This window comes from Equus przewalskii, chromosome 30, assembly GCF_037783145.1.
Source record: "Equus przewalskii isolate Varuska chromosome 30, EquPr2, whole genome shotgun sequence".
In the NCBI taxonomy this organism is placed as follows: domain Eukaryota; kingdom Metazoa; phylum Chordata; class Mammalia; order Perissodactyla; family Equidae; genus Equus; species Equus przewalskii.
Window position 1 is genome coordinate 1562119 of NC_091860.1, and position 21179 is coordinate 1583297.

The 21179-nt window shown below is 42.0% G+C and overlaps 1 long non-coding RNA gene across 2 annotated transcripts; it reads right to left on the reverse strand.

Moving 5' to 3' along the window:
* Nucleotides 1–4816: 4816 nt before the first annotated feature.
* On the reverse strand, nucleotides 4817–21101 carry LOC139080556 (uncharacterized). 2 transcript variants are annotated; one of them, XR_011535147.1, is made up of 3 exons: nucleotides 19117–21101; nucleotides 18776–18812; nucleotides 4817–17732 (listed from the first exon to the last, which is right to left on the reverse strand). It is a non-coding gene; the product is annotated as an uncharacterized lncRNA (long non-coding RNA). The 2 variants fall into 2 exon arrangements; XR_011535146.1 differs by having other exon boundaries at nucleotides 18776–21101.
* Between the last annotated feature and the right edge of the window lie 78 nt (nucleotides 21102–21179).

A 21179-nucleotide genomic window follows, 5' to 3' on the forward strand; every position in this document is an offset into this window, starting at 1 on the left:
CATGCAGGTGTGCTTAGACGGATGGCTGAATGGCTAGGAATCTGACCAAAACTGAACAGAGTTACATCTAAGTGGTTGGATTATGGATGGTACTCTGTGTGTGTGTGTGTGTGTGTGTGTGTGTCTGTGTGTAAGTGTGTCTGTGCAAATATATACATTTATGTCTATCCAAATGTTATATATGAATTTTTATAAATACTCTATAAAGAACATATATTTTATTCTATAAGGAGGAAAAAAAAAGCTCTTTTTAAATATATCATCATTTTATCCCAGATTACATATAAAGAAACTGAGGTACTGAGAGGCTCCATAACGCCCACAGCGTTTCATAACCAGGCAAGCAAAGAGCCAGGGTCCACCTCCTTGGTCTCTAAACCCCGGGTAAGGCCTTTAGCCACAATTCAAAATGCCGACCTCTTTAATTATCTGGAAAACTAAAAATTGATTGAATCTGTGTAAACAGTGTTGAACTCTACTTCAGTCAAGGCTCTTTCCCTCATTTGTGTATATTAAAAACAACTTCAAGTCAAATGAAACAGAAAAAATGTTAAAAGCTTTTCTTGCTGTGAAGTCATATAAATGTACACAATGTGGAAGAGCCGTTCAGTTGGTTTAATCTAAACAAACAAAAAAATTAAGCATTCAGCCTTGTTTCACTTTTTCCCCCAGAAGATAGGCTCATAATTAAACTCTTCACCTTTCCAAATTACTAACTCTGTACCCTGCACAGTGGGTGGTTTTCTTTCCAGACGTTCTGACTTGGAACAATGTATAAAGCAAGAGTCCCTGAATGGAATTTATAGCTAAATTTAACCAGGCATATTTTAATAAGATTAGCATATCTTTGTCTTTCAACACCAAGTACCTTACAATTAACTGAATTTAGACAGCATATTGTTTCATCAGAAGTGAGATTTGAAGCCTTAATTTCCATATTTATTGATGTTCTGTGTGGAAGGAAGTCTGAGTAAAAATTCCTGTGTCTGCCCTAAAGAGGTTTCAAGAAGGAGAGTGCATTAACCTTTCCAGGAAGCCGCGGAGACACAGAATCTCACCGAGTCTAGTCGATTCTGACTTCTGGAAAAATTCACCATGGCTTCTGCTGGAGGGGAGACAGGGGGAACTAGATAGGAATGCCTAGGTGTTACAACTTTGGGTACTCTGTGTAGACAGAAGGGAACTCAAAATGCGTGAGCGAGAACATAGTGGCAGGTAGGGCTGTCGCCTCCAGAAACGCCTATGAAAGAACATTTTCAGAACCTATTGCCTTCTTCATTACAATTAGGCAACCAGAGGAAAACCCTCAGGTATAAACAAATCAATATATCTTGCTTTCAATTAATTCAAAATCAGCCAAAGATCTTAAAAAACACTTCCAGGATGTAACCACAAGAACTCAGTTTTCAAAAAACTATAAAAATCAGTCGTGAGGGGCAGGAAACATGGCCCTTTTTCATCTTCAACTTTTCCCCCTTGGAAAGCATACTTTAAAGAAGCCATCCGGTTACGAGTGTGTATACATAGGCATTACCCACCAAGAGCTACCTTGAAGGGGAGAAAATTAATTTGGCAAATTGCTCGATTCCTCACTGGAAGCTGTGAACGCAGCAGTTGGCCACTGAAGGGACAGGCTCTGTTTACTGAAGGTAATGAGTTAGATGGAGCTCTTCCCAGCTATGAGGACCATGAGGACCGGCTCTTCATGGGGCCACAACCAGGAGGATGCATAGAAATCTCCCTCCTCCCTCTCCGAAGATAATTAGCGGCAATGCTGCATGTAAATAAACCCAGGAGGAGGTAAACATAAGTGAGGGGAATTAGAGAGAGCTGCAAGTGATCATACAAATAACTGTGTGGCAATAATACAGTATAGAAGATAATGAAAGCAGTTCAGAGCAGAGCAGCAGAATCAATATGTCCTACGTGCATAAGTCTACACTCTTTTAACATTATATTATTAGATGAAATATGCTTCTACATATGAAACCAGTGTCCACCAAAATCAAGCAGATATATCGTCTTTGCTGAATGAAAATTTGGACCTCTTTAGAATAAACACCCTCTCAAAAACTACCGTGTCAGCATTAACTGAAACTTTTAGTGATAGAATTGACATAAACATTAAACTGCATTCATTTATTTAAAGTTAAACTGTGGCAACAGAATAATCTCACTCACTTTTAGGAAAACTGAGTGAACTCAAATCTAAATATTTTTAGAACTCTCACTGTAACATCCAAATATTTAACAACAAATGAATTTATTCATAAGGAAAGTTTTATGTACACATTAATATTTCACTGACATATGAGAAACATTTTGACAAATTGCACTTTCTTGACTTGACTTGTCTAGAATGTTCTTTGTCAGGCCAATTGCTTTGCTTTCAGTTGCTGCCAATAAGTAATAGTCCTTTTATAACTAATTTGTGAAATGCTTTAATAGTTTTCTGATTTTTAACCAACTATTTTATCTAATGCACTGCATTGTTCACTAAATTTGAAGAAAATTTTAAATGGTAAAAGCAAAATATTTTATACCTGCATTGGATGCAACGTGATTTCACCCAGTAAGAACTGTAGCACTTACACAGGATGCCCAAAAAATTATAATCTAAATAGGAATTCCACATGCCCCCCTGAATCCAGAAGCTTTCTGGAAATTAGCTTCATGCCACAGCTCATAATTGATAGGTGTGTCCACATCCAGCTAGTATCATCGGTTCTGCGATGTCAAACCAAAAAATCTAGGAGGCTAACATTTCCTCGGAGGTTGGATAGTCCTTCCCAATGCAGAAAGATGCCACGAGTCGTCAGTGAAATGAGCAGTGCGCACCTGTTTTATCCCTGTGGGAAACTGGTCCCTCTAGAGATCTAATGAGTAACATTTAATGTCTGTGCGTTTGCGTGCGCGTGCGCCACAATAAAACCACGCCTATACCAACACAAGGAGACAAGAGTAGGAGGCAAGAGCACAGAATTTTAAAACCTGCAAGTTGACACTTAAGTGTAAAACTATATTTTTAAAACTTTGTTCTCTCACAGTAGTTTTAAATTTTCCCTTTGAGATAATAAATCAATAATATAAACATATTATTAGGCACAGATACACAGAATCAATAAGAAAACACTATACGATATCATCATTAATATGCGGTGGTTTCTGAAACAAATAGTCATAACTGTTAGGAGTTTTTATTCTTATTTGCTATTGGTTTCCATTCTAACTGGTCAATAAAATGAAGCATTTCTTGCTCAGCTTTCTGTGAGTTACATGGACCTGCCAAAGAGAGCATTTTGGTATTTTGTCTGGCATTACTCCTTTCCCACAGCACCACAAAGGGGTGGGATAGATAGACAGAGAATAAGGAAATGGTTAGTCAGTCCCTGCAGACAGGGACGAACTTTATCTGCTACACTGTGGAAACATCATAAATTTTAGGAGATAAAGATTTTAACTGGAATGAACAGGAAAAGGGCAAAAATTTAATCTCTACTTATGTCAGCTTCAAAATGATAATTCACTAGATTCTGAACGTTTCACGAAAGACTAATTATCAACGAACTCCGGACTCTGTTGAAATTATTTAGGAAAAATGATACCACACATTTTGCATGGTATTTGCAGACAGGACCCCAAAACTACGCAAAGAGGAATTACGCCAGCTGGCCCTCTGGGCACCATAACGACTCGGCTGAATGCTGTATCTTCAAGAGGATAAGTCCCAGAGGTTTCCTCTTGCTTGGATCTAGTTTACCAACCTTGAAACACTCCAACCAAGTGGCACATGTGGCAGCGGGAAGTGAGTCGAGAAGGAAGGCTCTGTGCACAGTGCAATCCCATGTCCGCAGGCACTCGAATGACTCCAGCCCCGTGCTGGAGAATCACATTAAGTTCTTCCCTTTTTAAGTTTAAATTTTATTCATGTAGAATAAACAATACGTAAATGCATTAATTTTGTAAAAAATACAAACGATACCAAAAAAAATGAAGTGAAAGTTCCTATTGACCACTACTCAACCCCACCCCCTCTGCAAAGGCAACCTCTGTTCCCAGTCTAGCGTGCACACTTCTGAACACTTGTCACGCTGGATGTGACAGGATGTAGGGGTCCCCACAGGAATTTCGTTTTTGTGTGTGTGTTGGGAGGTATGAACTGTGTACGGTTCAGCAACTGGCTTTTTCACTTAAAAATACGTCTTTTTCGATTCATATACATGACTATCACATTCTCTTTAACTACTTTGTGGTAGTCAATAGCACAGAATTTTTTGTTATCACTCCCCAACTAACGTGTATTTCAGCAGTTTCCAACCTTCTTCTAGTATAAAAAGAGACCCTCGTATATGTCTGCTATACTCTATGCCACACGTGCCAGTGCTCCTCTAGCAGAGACACCGGAAAGGGTGTATCGATTTTCTAATATGGTAGATTACAACAATGGCCAAAAAGTTATCTCCACCCTTACGGGTACACTCTTGCGCAACGTGACATTCCCCTCCTCCATCATATGACTTGCTTTGGCCCATGGGACACTAACAAACGTAATGCAAGCAGGGATTTAAAAGGTGCTGGCGCTGTGAGCTTGCCTTCTCTCGCTGCTCTTTGTGAGGCTGCCGTCACCGTGTGAAGAAGCCTGGGCTAGCCTACCGGAGGATGAGAGCAGAGGAGCAAGACGTTCCAGCTGAGGCCAACCCAGAGCAACCAGCCTGCCAACCCCGAGACAAGTGACTGAAGCCATCCTACACCACCCAGCCCAAGCTGAGTGGCCAGACTAGAACTGCACAGCCAACTCACAAAAGTATGAGAAATAAAAAATGTTTGCTGTTTCTGAACTACTGAGTTTTGGGATGGTCTGTTACAGAGCAAAAGCTAACTGACTGAAAGAGACAGAGTCAAATTGGCTACACCATTTTACCATCATACCAGCAAGCTATGGAGTTTTCATTTCCGTGACATCATGTCATAGAAAAATGATGAGGTAAATTCGCTTTTATGTGAAAGAAAAAGAAATACAACCAGCCAATAATCATACAAAAAGATATTCTCTCTTCTTTCTACATAATGATTAACTACTCTGCCCCTCCCAGACCATTTTTTCTTATCTAAAGCTACGAATAAACAGACTCTTAAGCTACGAATAAACAGCTTGGAGAAGTGCATTGGCACGCACATCAGCTATTTTGGGAGGTGACAACCCAGACTTGCCATGGGGTATAACTTTCTGATACCTCAGGTGTGTAACTGCCATAGGCTGGAAACCTCGAGGGGGGACTTCTTGCCTGCAGTCTGTTCTATCCACCATGGGCCTGGGATCTCGTGCCCGGGCAGTTACCTAACTATGGATTTCAAAGCCATACAATAGAGCAGTGATTTAAAGATCATATTTGTAGAAATCCAAGCTTCCACAGAACCAGAAGTTGAACCAAAAACTCAAATTTCAATTTTTCAATATAGTCTTAACTATTTTGAATATTTAAAAACACAGCGTGAAAACAAAAATGCAGTATTCTCAGAGGGTCCACAGAAAAGCAGACTGGGCCAATGCAAAACATTCCTGCCACAAAACGTCTAGAAATGCAAGATAAATATGTAATGCAGAGCTGAACTCAGAAGGTGGAAAGAGAACTTTCCAACAGCCAGCAGTAAAGAGGGGCCTGAACGCTGGGGGGTGACGGGGATAGAAGGCAGGGAAGCGGGCCCCTCCCCACAACAAGTGGGGCTGACACATGGAATGAAGCCAGAGCCACTGAGAGGTTTCCACCTCAGCAGAAGAGGGTAGAAAAGCCTACAAACCTACGCAGGAGGCAATGACCAGGAGCTTATTTTTAAAACAGAACGTGGGCAGGTTGAGAATCTGATCTACACTATGCACCTGGCACCAGAAACCACATAACCCTCCCCCCACCACCAAAACTCTATATCAGGTTAGCCTGTCATTTAAGAGTGAGGGCATATTACAGACATTTTCAGGCTAAAAGACAGATCTCAGGAAGAAGGAAACTGAATTCAAAAGGAAGAAGCAGTATGTTTTGAAGAGAAGAGATGTGCAGTAAAGGTAAGGAAGGACACTTTTGGAGGTGGGGGTAAAACTGGGTAAATATTGATCATAAAAAGTCATCATAATAATGATGATGATAGCCAACTTGGATGGCTGAAAACAAGTGGGAACTATAATACTAGAAAACAACAACATAGATGAGGAGGGCGCAGAGTCAATCATTTCAGTGAATTACTAAAGAGGTAAATAGAGATATTGGTTAAACTTTATCAAGTCAAATATAGATGTTAAAAACTTAAAGTATCCTGAAAAAGAATAAAAATTAAAACATGTAACTTCCAGTCCAGTAAAGGGAAGTAAAGAAAACTTGATCCAATAGAAGGCAAGAAAGGGGGGTAAAATATTCCAGAAAAAAAAAAGCTATGTCAAAGAGAAAGCAGAATAAAGCATAAAAATAACCCTTATGTCTTTATATACAAAGTATAAAAGGTGTCAGCAATTCTAAGTTGCATGTGTTCACATTTTGACATCTCTGAGATCAGAACACATATTTTAATTGACGGTGTTCTACAGTCACTGTTGGCCATGCAACAGTCACAACACAGATGGCAATGACTACAAGCACACGAACGTCAAAAGCACCAGCATGGAAACCTACATAATGGGTGTCAGCATCTCAGAAGAAAACGCTGACGACAACAGTGGAGCAGCATTTTAACTCTTAAAAATCGACCAGTTGTGGGGAGTGAGAAGGTGTGAATCAAACAGGTTGAACAACATTCCCAAAGCTAGACTCAAAAAGAGGTTTGTTCTACATAATTGCAAAGCCAGCTTAAGAGCTGATTCTAATGGCTTTCAGCTCTTTTGAGAAATGCTCTTCTTGATAGCATGGAGGTTGATACGGCTTGGAAAAGCACAAACCGTGGTGACCCTGAGTCAAACACCAATTGAGAAGAGTTAGACTCTGAATGTGACAGTTTTTAGAAATGACTTTATTAATTTATTTCATTTATATTTATGCATAAGATCAACATATGATTTTTAAAGGTTTATAATTAAAAAAGAGCTCTTTTAATCCTTTCAAAATAAGCATTGTATCACTGTTTAGCTGCACTATATTTTTGTTTCTTTGTTGTAACTAAAATAATATTGCGTCTTACAATCAACAGCAGCTTAGATTGGCTGAAATACAGTATAATATTAATCATAATAAATGTAAAAAAACCTACAATTCCCAAATAAAATACAGAGACTTAAAGATTATATTTTGAAAATCTAGTTACATGTTTTTAACAAGAGACTCACCTTAAACATAATGACACAGAAAAGTTGAAAGGAAAGAATTAGGCAGGGGGAGGAGCAGGAAATATCTGAAAAATACTAACAATAACTGGAAAAACTCATACAAACATATAGCCCTCAGCAAAACTGACTTTCAGGGGGAGAGAGGATTAGAGATAAAGAGGGTTATTGCCAAATAATGAAAGGAACATTCACCAGAAAATACAACAATCTTGAACCTCTTTGCACCTAGCAACATAGCCTCAAAATAAATAAACCAACAAACTTAATGAATTTACTGGAAAGAACCTAGAAATTTACAATTTTAGTAGGGGATTTTAACTTACTTTTCTCAATAATTGATTAAATTGGTCATTAAGACCCTGAAGACAACTGAGAAATCATTTTCTTTTCAACCACGCATGGAATACACAAAAATTGATAACGGACTGAGCCATAAACCAGTATCAAAAGAGATCTACATCATACCAAACATGTTCTCTGACCAAAATGTGACAAAAATTAGAATTAAAAAACATTTCTGAATAATTCTTGGTTCAAAAAAGAATTTATAATAAAAATTAGAAAGATTCGACAAAACCAAAAACAAATTCCTTGAAAAGACCAAAAAAAATGGACAAACTTTAGGCAGACTACTTAGGAAAAATATTCAAATGGTACAAATTAGGAATAATGGGGAAACAAAAACATAAATACAACAGAGTTTTCACAGATCTTTTAGCAAAGTGGTCCTGAAATTCTTGGAAGAAAATGGATACGAATGAGAGAATAATTTTGAAGGAGAAGATCAAGATCCCCACTTACTAGAAACTAAGGCTTATAAAACCATAGTAATTAAAATATATCTTCTTAGTGCAGAGACAGAAAATAGATCAATGTAGCTGGATAGACCCTAGAAACAAACCTAGGTATATGTAAGATCTAGCTATATACTAGAGGTGACATTACAAACGAAGAGAAAAAATGGACTATCCAATAACTGTGCTCACTTAAGTGGCAATATACATGGGAAGAAATAAAATTAGATACCTGCCTTACACAAATCTCAAAAAAGAAGTTTCATATAGATTAGAACCTAAATATGACAAGAAGAGCTTCAAAACTTGTAGAAAAAATAGCACATCATAACTTTACATGCTAGAGCTGAATTTCTTAGACAAAAGAGATATAAAAAGACATAAAAGACTGACAAATTTGAGCAGATTAAAAATTTTAAGATTCTGTATTACCAAAGATATAAATAAAATAGAAAGATAAGCCATAGACTAAAAGAAAAGCATAAAGCACGACTATCCAAGATATTTTTAGGACTTCCTCAAATCAAAACAAAAAAGGCAACACAACACAGGAGCAAACAATGAAGAATAAGAAGAGGCAACTTGGGGCTGCCTGCTGGCGTAGCAGTGAAGTTCATGTGTTCCACTTCAGTGCCTGGGGGTTCACAGGTTTGGATCCTGGACACAAACCTGTGCACTGCTCATCAAGCCACACTGTGGCGGCATCCCACATAGAAGAACTAGAAGGACTTACGACTAGGGTATACAACTATGTACTGGGGCTTTGGGGAGGACAAAAAGAGGAAGATTGGCAAAAGGTGTTAGCTCAGAGCCAATCTTCCTCACCAAAAAAAAAGCACACCTTAAAAAAAAAAGAAAAAGAGGTGACTTGTAGAAAAGGTAATCCAAATGGTCAAAAAACATATTAAATGTGTTTAATCTCATCAGTGACTAAAACAATGAGTCTCCTTTGTAAAGTCATCAGACTGGTAGAGTCCGATCGCCCAAGCGTTGGTGAGGCTGTGGGAATCAGAAACTTCTGTACATTTTCTGTGTGCACATAAATTGGTTCAACCACTTTGAAGAGCCATTTGAGCATATTCAGACAATTTGAAATCAAGCATACTCTACAAGTCAGCCACTCAATTTCTACTTTAGAAATGTGATATCCACTCTAGAGAAACTCCTGAACTTGTGCACAAGGGGACATCAACAAAGATATTCACTGCAACACTAAGTATGCTAGTGAAAATGTGGGATTCCCCAAACTGCTCCTCGCGAGTGCAGTAGGGAAAAAAGTGTGGCTCACTCACACAATGGAATACCATGATCAGCCAAAAACTGCTAACCAGATCAACATTAAGCAATATATAAAGCTATTTATAAAATGATAGGTACAGTATCACTTGTAAAATATTTAAAAATTCATTCAAAATAATACTATATAGTTTATGTACACATCTGTATGCATAAAAAGTGCAAAAATATTCAAGGGTTCGATTCACATCATCTTTAGGATAGTGTTTATTTCTGGGGAGAGAGGGGATGGGGTGTGGGATTTTAGCCATATTTGTAAAGTTTTATTTATTTAAAATAAAAGAGATCTGGGACAAATATGTCAAAATTTAACACATTAATTATGGGTTGCATATTTGTTGCATATTTCCTTTATTTTCTATGTGTTTGAAATACTTCAGACCTTGCCCTAGGTCACTGGCAGCCGTGGGGAGAGGCAGGCCTCGCCCTAAAGGCACAGAGCTTGCGGAGGGGCAGAGAGTGGAGAAGAGAGGGAGGGCTGTGAGGCACACGCCAGAGGCCTCCAAACCCGCAGCTGAATAAGGCCAGCGGGGTGCCGGGGAGGGGCGGGCAGCCAGGAGCACTGTGCCGGTGGAGATGCTTCACAAGGAAGGAAATATCAGAAGGGGGAAAAGAGGGCCAGCCCTGAGATGCAGCGGTTAGGTGCACACGTTCCGTTTCAGCGGCCTGGGGTTCACCAGTCCGGATCCTGGGTGCAGACATGGCACCGCTTGACACGCCATTTTGTGGCAGGCATCCCACATATAAAGTAGAGGAAGATGGGCACGGATGTTAGCTCAGGGCCAATCTTCCTCAGTGAAAAGAGGAGGATTGGCAGCAGTTAGCTCAGGGCTAATCTTCCTCAAAAAAAAAAAAAAAGAAGGGGGAAAAGACACTCCCCAAAACTACGTATACAGTGTAACACATTGAAAACCCCCAATACAGTGATTGTGCTGTGAGACCAGCATTTATGTGAAGCACTCAGAATAAGGCTGCTGGCATCCTTTCTGTGCGTATATCCAAACTTCTTAGGAGACGTTGGTTAGGAAAGGTATGGGCCAGCACTGACTTTTTTCTGAATTTGGGTGTGTGTAGGATGCCACAAATATCATCCATATCTGATATTTTCAAAAGTTTGTGCTCATCGAAATAGCTTGAGTTTTTCTTAAATTGATTTTCTTGTCCATTTCATCATTTGAACTTATATATATTTTTACCTGTTTATATATTGTAGTTTCATGCAAGATTTGCTTGGAAGAAAGGCTTCCACTGTTTGAAAACACTGTGCTATAATATGCGGTCCTGGAATAAGCCTCATCTGTAAAACACGCCTTTTAATATCTACCTTGCAGATTTTCCATGAGGCTTAGGCATTGTAAAAGATAGAGAGGAAGATAAAGATAGAGATGGATACAGTCATGTAGGAGAATGCTGGCTGCCTAGCCAACATCCATCTCCACTTCCCTTCTTTCTTTCTTATAAACCCTCATTTTATTCAGGTATTCCCTCCACATGGCCAGACACTTCAGAGAAAGATGAAGTAATTCACAGCTCCGCGAGATGGGGGACCTGATTGCTCTAAGCCGATTGTGGCAACTGCACTCCTCTTCCCAACTGTTGATTTAGGAACAGGGATTCAGCCCAGTGCAGCCAAGGAGGCCTTCCAGGAGACTCCCGGGAAAGGCGCCTTCTCCCAAGGAGGAGAAAGAACGAAGTAGCCCCGTTGTTTGTTTCTTGTACTTCATTAAGATGTTGTCTCTGGAGGTGGAGCCTAGAGCTGCTGTAACCATCTTCTGAGCCTGAGGTCACCACTGCCAACACCCTAAGGGAGGCAGGATGGAGACACAGAAAGAACCTGAATCCTTGATGCTATTTTTGAAAATCTGTATCACCTGACCTGGGACTTTCCCCTACTTCTGTACTTCCTGTTATGTGAGAGAATAAATTTCCATCTTGCATGAGCCAGTTTGAGTAGGGTTAATTGTTACTACTTGCCAAAACATCCTAGATATTAAAAAAGGTCAAGCCCGGAGCCTGGCGCATCGAAGGCATGCTGTAATGGTAGCTAACAATTCTCTTCCACTCGCACCTGCCCAGCCAGGCTCCTCTCAGCAGCCTCAACACATCCCAGTGTGCAGCAGATCACACAACGTCCCTTCCTCATTCTGGTCACTCCTCGTCTGAAGCGCAGTGACAATTCCCCGTAGTAACCATTAGCATAGAATCCAAACTTTTCATTTTCTAAGCACAGTTTTTATTGCCCACGTGGGGGATTGAGGAACAAGGCTCCCATTCATCATTCTGCAATTATGAATTATAGGTTAGGATTCATTCTGTTTAGTTATACCCACATTTTTCACTCTAATCAAAAAAAAAAAAAATCGGGATGTATAATTTCAGTGGATTACCTTCCAGCAGAAACCTCGGCATTTTATTACCACAAGGCAACCAAACTCCAATAGAATCCTAATAGAAAATGAATCCTTTCAGATTTTTGACAGATAAAACATAAAGAGATTCCTTCCATTCTATTTAAGACTGGAGGACAAGACCAAAGACATCACAAAATGAAGAGACGACACCACCACAGCTGTGGAGATAGACGTATTTTTTTGAAACAGGAATCCAGAGACCACATGGATCCAACTGGAAAACATGATGATTTAATAATCAACAGAGTAATAGACCAAAAAGCAAAAACAGGAATCCTTCCCTTTCAGCCCCCAAAAGTAGCAGAACATGATAAAGCCAATATATCTAAAGACAAGATTCTCCCCCAAGAGTGGCAGTTGCTTACTGAGACCCAGCCTGAGCAAATAGGAGTGGGAGCACATGTGTAATGTAAACAGCCACCCAGGGCAATCTGGCTCACCTTGGGGAGGACAGGGGAATCTCCTGGGGAAACAGTCCCATCCTAACAAGTCCAGCTATCACATTCTACTAAAAGGTTTGTGGGCAAGATTTTGTAAGCCAGGAGCCTCTTGGACTAGCACCTACAGAAGAAAGGCAATTACCAAGATCAATACAGAAGCAGCGCTCAGTCAAGAGGTCACAAATTTTCTCCTGAGAACTATGAATGGTATAAATAGGAATAATGTGCAGAAAGGAAAATTGAGTAAAGACACAAAATGCTAGAGAAAAGGTAAAGAACAAGTAAACTTGAGTACTTCCGTGGAGGCGTGATTCTCAAGAAACTGGTGGTCTGGGGCACTAGCTGCAGGCAGTGGGATCCAGCCACAAGCCAGAACCCCCACCTGGCTCCCCTGGATTCTGCACTCTCAGCGGGCGATGGCAAGCTGGTCATTACTCAGCCCTGCCAGGCTCGGGAAACCACACAGGTGAGAAATAAATTCTCATCTCTGGCAGTCCTTGTTAGTCATGCTTCCCAGCTGTTTGGTAAGGTGTTCCTTCAAGTAATTACCCTGCAGGGAGTCTGTGGAGAGACAGGCAACAGAGGAAACGCTACAAACCACCCAGCTTGTCCTGCCAGACAGAGTTGTTCTCCAACCTGGCCTTGCCAAGGGGCCCGAAAGCCAACTGGATTTCTGAAAGCAGGAATAAACTACACTCTTAAGTAAAATAGCTCGCTCTAGTGAAAGAAGTAACTGGAACCTTATTAATAGATCCCCGTGCATGTGGCTACGGGGCAAGGAGGAGGAGAAAAGACTTAAGCTCTGCTGATAACACACAAAGGGCATAAAAATCTTCAAAGGCTACCATATGGGCTACAGGCTGACTGTGGATGGCAGCAGTTAGACCCAAAGAGACACTGGCCTCCCACCATGTGGTGACAGGCCTCACGGTTGAAGCAGATACCCTTGGTTACCTACCCAAGGCTATTCCCCACCCTTCCTCCTTGCTGGCAAAGCCCCGATTTCATTCAAGTGATCCCACCTTGGCAGGCCAGGGCTCAGCAATGTGGCCGGTCACCCAATTCTGAGCCACGAGAAACAAGAGGAAGTCAGTTCCAGGAAAGTCTTCTTGGCTCTTAAAAAGAGACACAGGGAGAAGAATGCCCCCCTTTCTGCCTCTGGACATTGGTATTTGAGGACGTGAGCCTCAATCTACAACCATTTTGGAACCATGAAGGGAATTAACCAACACACAGTGGCTGCAGAGAAAGGAGATGGAAAGGACCTAGGTCTTGAGGGCATCGTGGGGTCACAGAATTAACCAACTTTGCAGCCATCCCACCTCCAGATCCCAGGTAATGTGAGATCACGTGTCCTCTGAGCCACCATAGGTGAGCTTCCTGTTACCAGAAGCTGAAAACGTAGTAACAGATACTGAATTCTGAAGACCCAAATGTAACCTCATCAAAAGTCAAAGTATACCAACTGATTGAATACAAGTAAAAATGTCTCTGTTCAAGAAAAGCTCTTGCTGTTACATGAACAGATGTAACAGATGCAAAGGTAATTTCATCTTCATGATTTGTAAATGCTTTGGCAAAAGTCTGGAACATTCCACCCTCCTCAAATCAGTGAACTCCTGACCATTCTTCAAAAACGCTGTGAAGGCCTTTCCTTGCTCTTTTAGACACATTTAGTTGTTCCCTGACGTTACTTGTGTGTATTTTGTAAATACTTCTACAGAGTGGCATCCTAGTTGCGTATCGGTAGCTGCCCCATAAGAGTTCCCTGTAAAAGAGAGAATGTGTGTGACGGCTACTTTTATGTGTCAACTCGACTAAATCACAGAGTGTCCAGATATTTGGCTAAATGTTATTTCTGGGGGTGTCTGTAGGGTGTTTCTGGATGGGATTAATATCTGAATGAGTGGACTCAGAAAGGAGATTCCCCTCCCCGATGTGAGTCGGCATCAGCCAACCCATTGAGGGCCTGAAGAAAACAAAAGGCAAAGGATGAACTTGCCTGTCCTGCCCACTGGTCAGGCTAGGACATCAGTCTTCTCCTGCCCTCAGACTAAGAGTTACACCATCGGCTCCCCTGCTTCTCAGGCCTGCGGACTTGGACTCAACCACACCACTGGCCTTCCTGAGTCTCCAGCCTGCAGATGGCAGATCATGGGACTTCTCAGCCTCCATAAGTGCATGAGCCAATTCCTCACAATGATACATATGATTATATATATGACACTGGTTCTGCTTCTCTGGAGAACACTGATGAACACAAAGTCTCATCCATCTTTATAGCCCGAACACCTAACATAGGACCTGGCATTTAGTTGGTGTGGCAGTTTTAAAATACAGCCCCCAAAATGTTTGACATTCCTTCCATTTTGAGGAAGATCCATGCCTCTGCCCTGAAATCTGAGCAGCCTCTCACAGCTTCAACCAACAGAAGACAGCAGGAGGGATGCTGCATGAGCCTGCTGCGAAGTCATAAAAAATGCCATGACGCTTTCACCCAGCTCTGCTGAGACCCTCCCCCAGGGAACACCCCCCCCCCATGCGTGGAGAAGTGAAAGATCAGGAGAACTTCATTCTGTGTGATTTTTGTGGTCATGGGTACACTTCCTATCACTCTGTACATTAAGAGTAAACTCTTAGGAAGCTCGATTCGGGCATTAGTGTCCAGGCACTGTGCTGGGTGCCTTTTCACACTTTTAGTTCCTCTAACACTCACAACCTAGGAGGGACTCTTATAATAGTCATTCCACACTTTAAGCTCAAGGAAGGGAAGCTCAGAGAGACTGAGGGTCACCTGTCCCCACGGGGAGCAAATAACCGAGCTGGAATGCCCCCAGGACTGCCTGACCCAAAGCCCATCTTCCCTCCACCACTGCTGCAGTCTTCTTCAGTAACTTTGACTTTACCCATAACCAGTAAAAAGAAGCATTCAAATAGTTTGGTATGTCAATCTGTAACACCATGGAGATGACCTAATGTTACGGGTGATAGGCTGGATCAGCCTAGGGCAAAACTGGACACTATGCCAAGGACAGGAAAGGCTGGCACCACCTAGAGTCCTGCCTCTAACGCCAATTCTGTAGTCCCCCAAGAACAAACTCCTTCCTTTCCCCCCTCATCCCATCCAAAACCACACATCCTCAGTCAGCAGGACAGCTCTGGAGCACTGGAACCAGAGAACCCAACCAAAGCTGAGAACAGCAAGTCAATCTGTGGATCAGCTCAAATGTATTTAGACAGCATATCGTCATACCTGGTCCAGAATCCGTGTGGGAAAAAGAGAGAGCTAAGACGTGGCCTTTGCTCTCTGGTCATTTTGATCCATGTAAGGAGAAAAGACAAAATACACAAAATTAAAAAAAAGCACAATATATAATAAATGCTAAGTCCAGGGTTATTTCAAGATAACTTTTCTAAGTGTAAAATTCAGATCTTTATACAAAAAGAAGGAAATTACTCCTAGTTAATACAATTCAAACATAACTATAGGTAACATTTGGATGAACTTCCTTCTAGTCTTTTTTCTATGCATATATAATCATATAATTGGACTCATCCATATAGGTCTATATCCTGCTCATCTCACTTACCAGGATATTTTGAACACATCCTAGACTAGGTATTTTTCAAACTGAACCCTATTGTACTGTGTTTTGAGAATGTATGCCAGGAATTTATATTAATGTTGTGATATTATTTCAATAAATTCTACACATTAATGCATCAAATTTTTATCTTTATAAATTATTATATTACAAATTATGCTTCTTATAAACTATGAAGTCAATCCTATGGAAGTATATCTGCTTCTAAGAGCAAGACTTGCACCAGAAAAAAATCAAGTGATGTCAGCTCTCAAATAAAAATTCCACCTGTTTACCTGAATCGGGTCAAAAATAAACATAAAATAGAGAGAAATGCCATTCTCATCTCTACCATCCCCAAGCCCTTAGTGCCCTCATAATTATTATTTGTATTACTAACGTGAATGTTATTATTGTTTCAGACCATCATTTTAAAACGGTTACCTGAAATAAACTCTTGCCTACACCAAAATTTTTTTGATATAAAGGTTCTTTCACACCCATAAGCCCTTCAGAGATGGGGTTCAATACAGTTTCTCCTACATTATAATTAATTTTTTCAATATAAAAAAAGTCACTTGGTTTGACAAAGAGAAAAGAAAACTAAAATTCCAGAATTGTGTCAAGGTTTTTGTTTTTAAAGAATGTCACCTGAGCATCTGTTGCCAATCTTCTTTTTCTTCTCCCCAAAGCCCCTCAGTACATACTTGTCTATTCTAGTTGCAGGTCCTTCTGGCTGTGCTGTGTGGGACGCCACCAGAGTGTGGCTTCATGACGGTGCCACATGCGTGCGCAGGATCCGAACGAACGAAACCCTGGGCCGCTGAACCGGAGCATGTGAACTTAACCACTTGGCCACAGGGGGGCCCCTGTGTCAATATTTTTAAGGAAGTCTCCCAAAACGAGGGGAGGGGCTTAATAAAAAGGAAGTAAGGAACTAAACACTACGCAGTTTATAATATTATAAATAAAACAAGTAGTAAACCATTCGACATTTATTTCACGCCAACTGTCAGAGAACTGTATTGTGTGATCTTCAAAAGGAAAAAAATGTAGATATCAAGGTTTTCTTGGATCTAGATCATACTTAATTCACAGCCCTGAACAAAACACTTTGGAAGACTAGGCATGTTGGCTCAATGATATTGCTTGAAAGTTCGTTTCAAAGAGCAACGTGTGGCTGACTGTCGTCTGCTCAATAGTCACTTTCCCCTCCTTGGCTTCCTTGCCACAAGAGCCCACCTGTCACCAGCCGCCCACCACAGCCTACAGCTGGTTCAGACCAGTGCAACCTAAGAGGAAGGTGGTCAAAGGCCTTTGGGGCAGACTTTCTTTTCCAAGGGCAGAGGTGCACAGGGGGAGTCCTGCCATTCTTCCTGCCTTGGCAGCTGTCCCAGGAAGCATGCCGACTCCACAGAGGCAGGCACCCTGCAACCAAAGGGGAAGCTGAGAGCCTAGAAGGCGAGCTGCAGGCCTCACACAGTTGAGTCACAGAATGAACCAATGGTGGAACTTCCTGTTTCCAAATTCACTGACATATGAGATGAATTAAGTGTCCTTCTTGGCTAAACCAGTTACACTTAGGAGGTCTTTATTGCACCTAAAAGTTCTCAAACTCATGCACAATGCATCCTATATCACAAGAGTTTCCGCATCTGGGCAATATTCCAGTGTGAATGAGGGAAACAATTATCAATTTTTAAGACACATTATAGAATAATGATAAAATTAAACAATGACAGTGCAGTTGCCATTTTCCAAAATGGCAGCCACATGTCAAGTGAGAACCTGATTCCTGGCCAGTGGCACACATTTGTCTCGGTTATCTCCTTCCATCCCACTTAGCCTTGTTACAGCAGACACAGCAGTGAGTAGCTCCTTCTGACAGGATCGTTTTCCTTGTGGCAGACAAAATAGAAGAGGAAGACCTTTAACAGAGTTTAACAGTAATATGAAAGAGTTTCAAAATAATCTCACCTATTTTAATTCTGGTAGAGACAGAAGCAAGACCAGTTAACCTCTACCTTCCCTTCCATCTATGGAGGGGATGACTCAAGACATAATCCTTTGAAAGACAGGCTTAAAAACACCAAGAAACCCCAATATTACCCAATACAGTTTTATATTTTCCAAAAATATAGTACTTGATTTTATATATATATATACATTTCTATTCTCTTGAAATATAGCACTGAAAGAAAATAAGCTTTTAGGAGAAACAATTGTTGTTTTATACAATGCCTAAGAAACTGCTTTAGTTACTAAAGCGTTCTCTTTTTAATCTCTGGAATGTATCATTTTATTGGTATATGTTAGACTCACTCTTGTTTCAAGAGTTTTATGCTGGATTTTTAAACAAAATCCACTGAAACATAATTGCTCCAAAGTTTCTTAAATTGGAAACAATATATACACTATATCAATAGCCTCCTATCTAACTTAGTATCCAATGTTTGGTAAAACATCCCCTCCTCTGAGTTAATTCATGCCTTCAACTGTTTATGTTATTAAGCTGTGGGCTACTCAGTAACAAGACATCTGTTCAGAAATTCCTCCAGAAAGTTTCCTACTTCATTTATGTCACTACTAAAGCTATTTCCCCTCCCTTAAAAAGCAGCTGCTTTACACACAAAAGAAAAAAATCATTATTTAGCGGCCATGTTGATAAATGATTCTGGTTTGCTTTTAGCTGGCCAGTCACTGTCTTTCACACACTAACTGGCTTCCTGGTCTCTTCTGCTCGCAAAAATTGTCAAGTAGCCATTTAATTTAATGGTAAATTTTAAATGCCATCCTTATATTCTCTCAAAAGTAAATTTTTAATGATTTTTGGGCAAATAGTTTTAATCTCGCAACTCAGTTAGGTCCTTCAAATACCACAATTTTTGAAAGCTCTGAAGTTTTGTCTGCTTATTTTCCCCTGCAAACTTAATATACTTACCGAAAAATTCCACATTCCACATCATCAAAGCTTTCATCTTGTCTCAAAATAAAAAAGAAAATTTAAAAGCCAATTAAAAGCCAAAATCAACTATTTTCAGCCTCAATTTTCAAATGTCAGTTTGTTTTTACCTAATTCTAGTAAATTTATATGGTGTAATTCTAAACTTCACCATTTGACATTTCCCTGCTGAAGAAAAGCAGTAGGAACTTTTCCCCGCCTGTGTTGCTTTTGGAAACCAGCCCCTCCCATCTGTGGTCCGGGCAACGCAGCCCCAGGCCGGTCCTTACAAGGGGGACCTGCCTCTCAACTGCCCTCAGAACTGGTGTTCCAGAAATTACCTGTTGTTGCTGCGAAGTCGAACTTTCTGGACAATGACCCTCTATGAACAAGGTACCACCAAAAGAGACAGGTGACCCTCTACATTCAACCAGCCATAAAAGGGGGTTCCGATTAGGAGGAGGGGAGACAGGAATTGATTTAAAAAAAAAAAAAAAAGGCCAAGTAAAGGTTGAGCCTTTGCATTTTCGAAGGGATCATTTTCTGCTGAATCAGCTAATATTTCTGAAGCCTTTGAATTTTTGATTCCTATGGAGTTTAGTTTTTCCAAAACAAAAGAGAGAAGGAAGTGTTATTTTTCAGTATGCTGAGGTTCTAACTAGACTTCAGTTTAAAAAAAAAAAGAAAAGAAGAAGAAGAAGAAGAAAAAGAAAAAGACGGTGGAAGATAGGGGTATAACTACAGCCTGGTGGATATGCCTAGAATTCTTGGCCAAAATACAGAACTTGCCAAAAACCGGGGGCCGGGGGTGGGGTGGGGGGTTCCGCCTGTCTGTTTAGAGTGTGGCGCCTAAAGAGGTTGCTAACTAAGCTAGAGAAAACAGGAGGAAGACAGATTCCATTAGCTCAAGCAATATACAAATGCTGCTAGTTATGTTTGTTTCGTGACGAGAATTGGTCTTAAACAGATAACCACCAACTACCATCACCCCCACCCCCAGAAAGTGGAGCTGGCCTCAACTGTACCTGTAATTCTGCTTCTCTGTGCCCACACCCTCCACAACTTTGGCTCCCTAGTCCTACTCGGTCTTGCTATGAAATCTGACAATCAGCAAAAATCTCGCAACAGAGAGAGAGGGAAGAGAGGGAAGAGAGGGAGGGGGGAGAGAGGGAGAGAGGGAACGCGTTTTGCCACCCTCCTGGCTAACTGAAATGCTTGTTCCCGAGATTACAGTAATTACAGCCCCAGCATGAGTTCCATACAAGCGCTAAATGAAACAGCACATCAATTAAAAAATAAACACTCCATTCTCGGAGAAAGACAACCCCCTGGGACGCCCTAACAAGCGTAAATGAACCTGCCAGGCCGCCGGCCCCTCGGCCCCCCTCCTCCCGTCTTAAGGTGGCTGCGCAGCGGCGGGGGCAGCGCTGGCTGGCCGCGTCCCAAGGGGCCGCCGAGAGCAGCTCGGGTCCCGCTCCGCTCGCTGCGGATCGCGGATACGTGTCCGCGCGTCCGCGCCAGGGCGCAGCACCGCCTCCTCCGGCAGAAAAGGAGGCTCTGGCAAAAACATGTGAACTTTGGATAGGCGTACATATGTTCCAAAAGTGCGAGGCGAAGAGAGAGACTCCAGCCGCCGTGTTTCCAGTCTGTCCTATTCATAAGCCCTTTTATCCTTTTAAGGAGACAGGGAATTATTTTTCATAAGGAAGCAATGTGTCCCGCCTGCTTTATGTATCTTCTCTCACCTAATTATCAGAACCCCCTTTGAGATCTGTACCATTACCCCACTCTCCAGGTAGGGAAACTGAGGCTCCCCCAGACACTCAGCAGAGGCGGGGGGAGATTCGCGGGTCCGCGGCTGGGCTCCCGGACCCCTGCTCCCGGGCCGCCCCCGGTGCAGCCCCACCGTCCAGGACGAACTGCCGTCGTTCCACTCCTCCCGTATTTTCAAGCCTCAAAGACCATCATTCTGCGAACCCCAAGAAGGGCACCCCTGCCCCGGTTCCCCGCGGGAAGGTCCCGCGCGCTCGCCTGCAGCCAGGCTTCCCCCGCCTCGGCTCACGGAGGCGCGCGTGCCCGCGGGGCCAGCAGGGCCCCCACATTCGGGGAAAGTAGTAGGCAGAGCTTGACTTGTTCGAAACGGGCCTAGAAAGCGCGCGCTGCCTAAAACCCCGTCGCCAGACCCCAAGTGCAGACTCAGTGAAATGGCACCAAGACCTCAGACGCACGGAGCGCCCCGGGGACAGCCGAGGCCAAGCCCCGTCTCTGCGGTCAACCCCAAGGTTAGGAGAAGTCCCCATCCGCAGGAAGCGCGCATGGCCGCGCGGACACGCCGGACCGCCTTAAGGAAGGCTGAGCCTTGGGAGCGCGTAGGCCCCGCCCCGCCGCCCCGCGATTGGCGCGT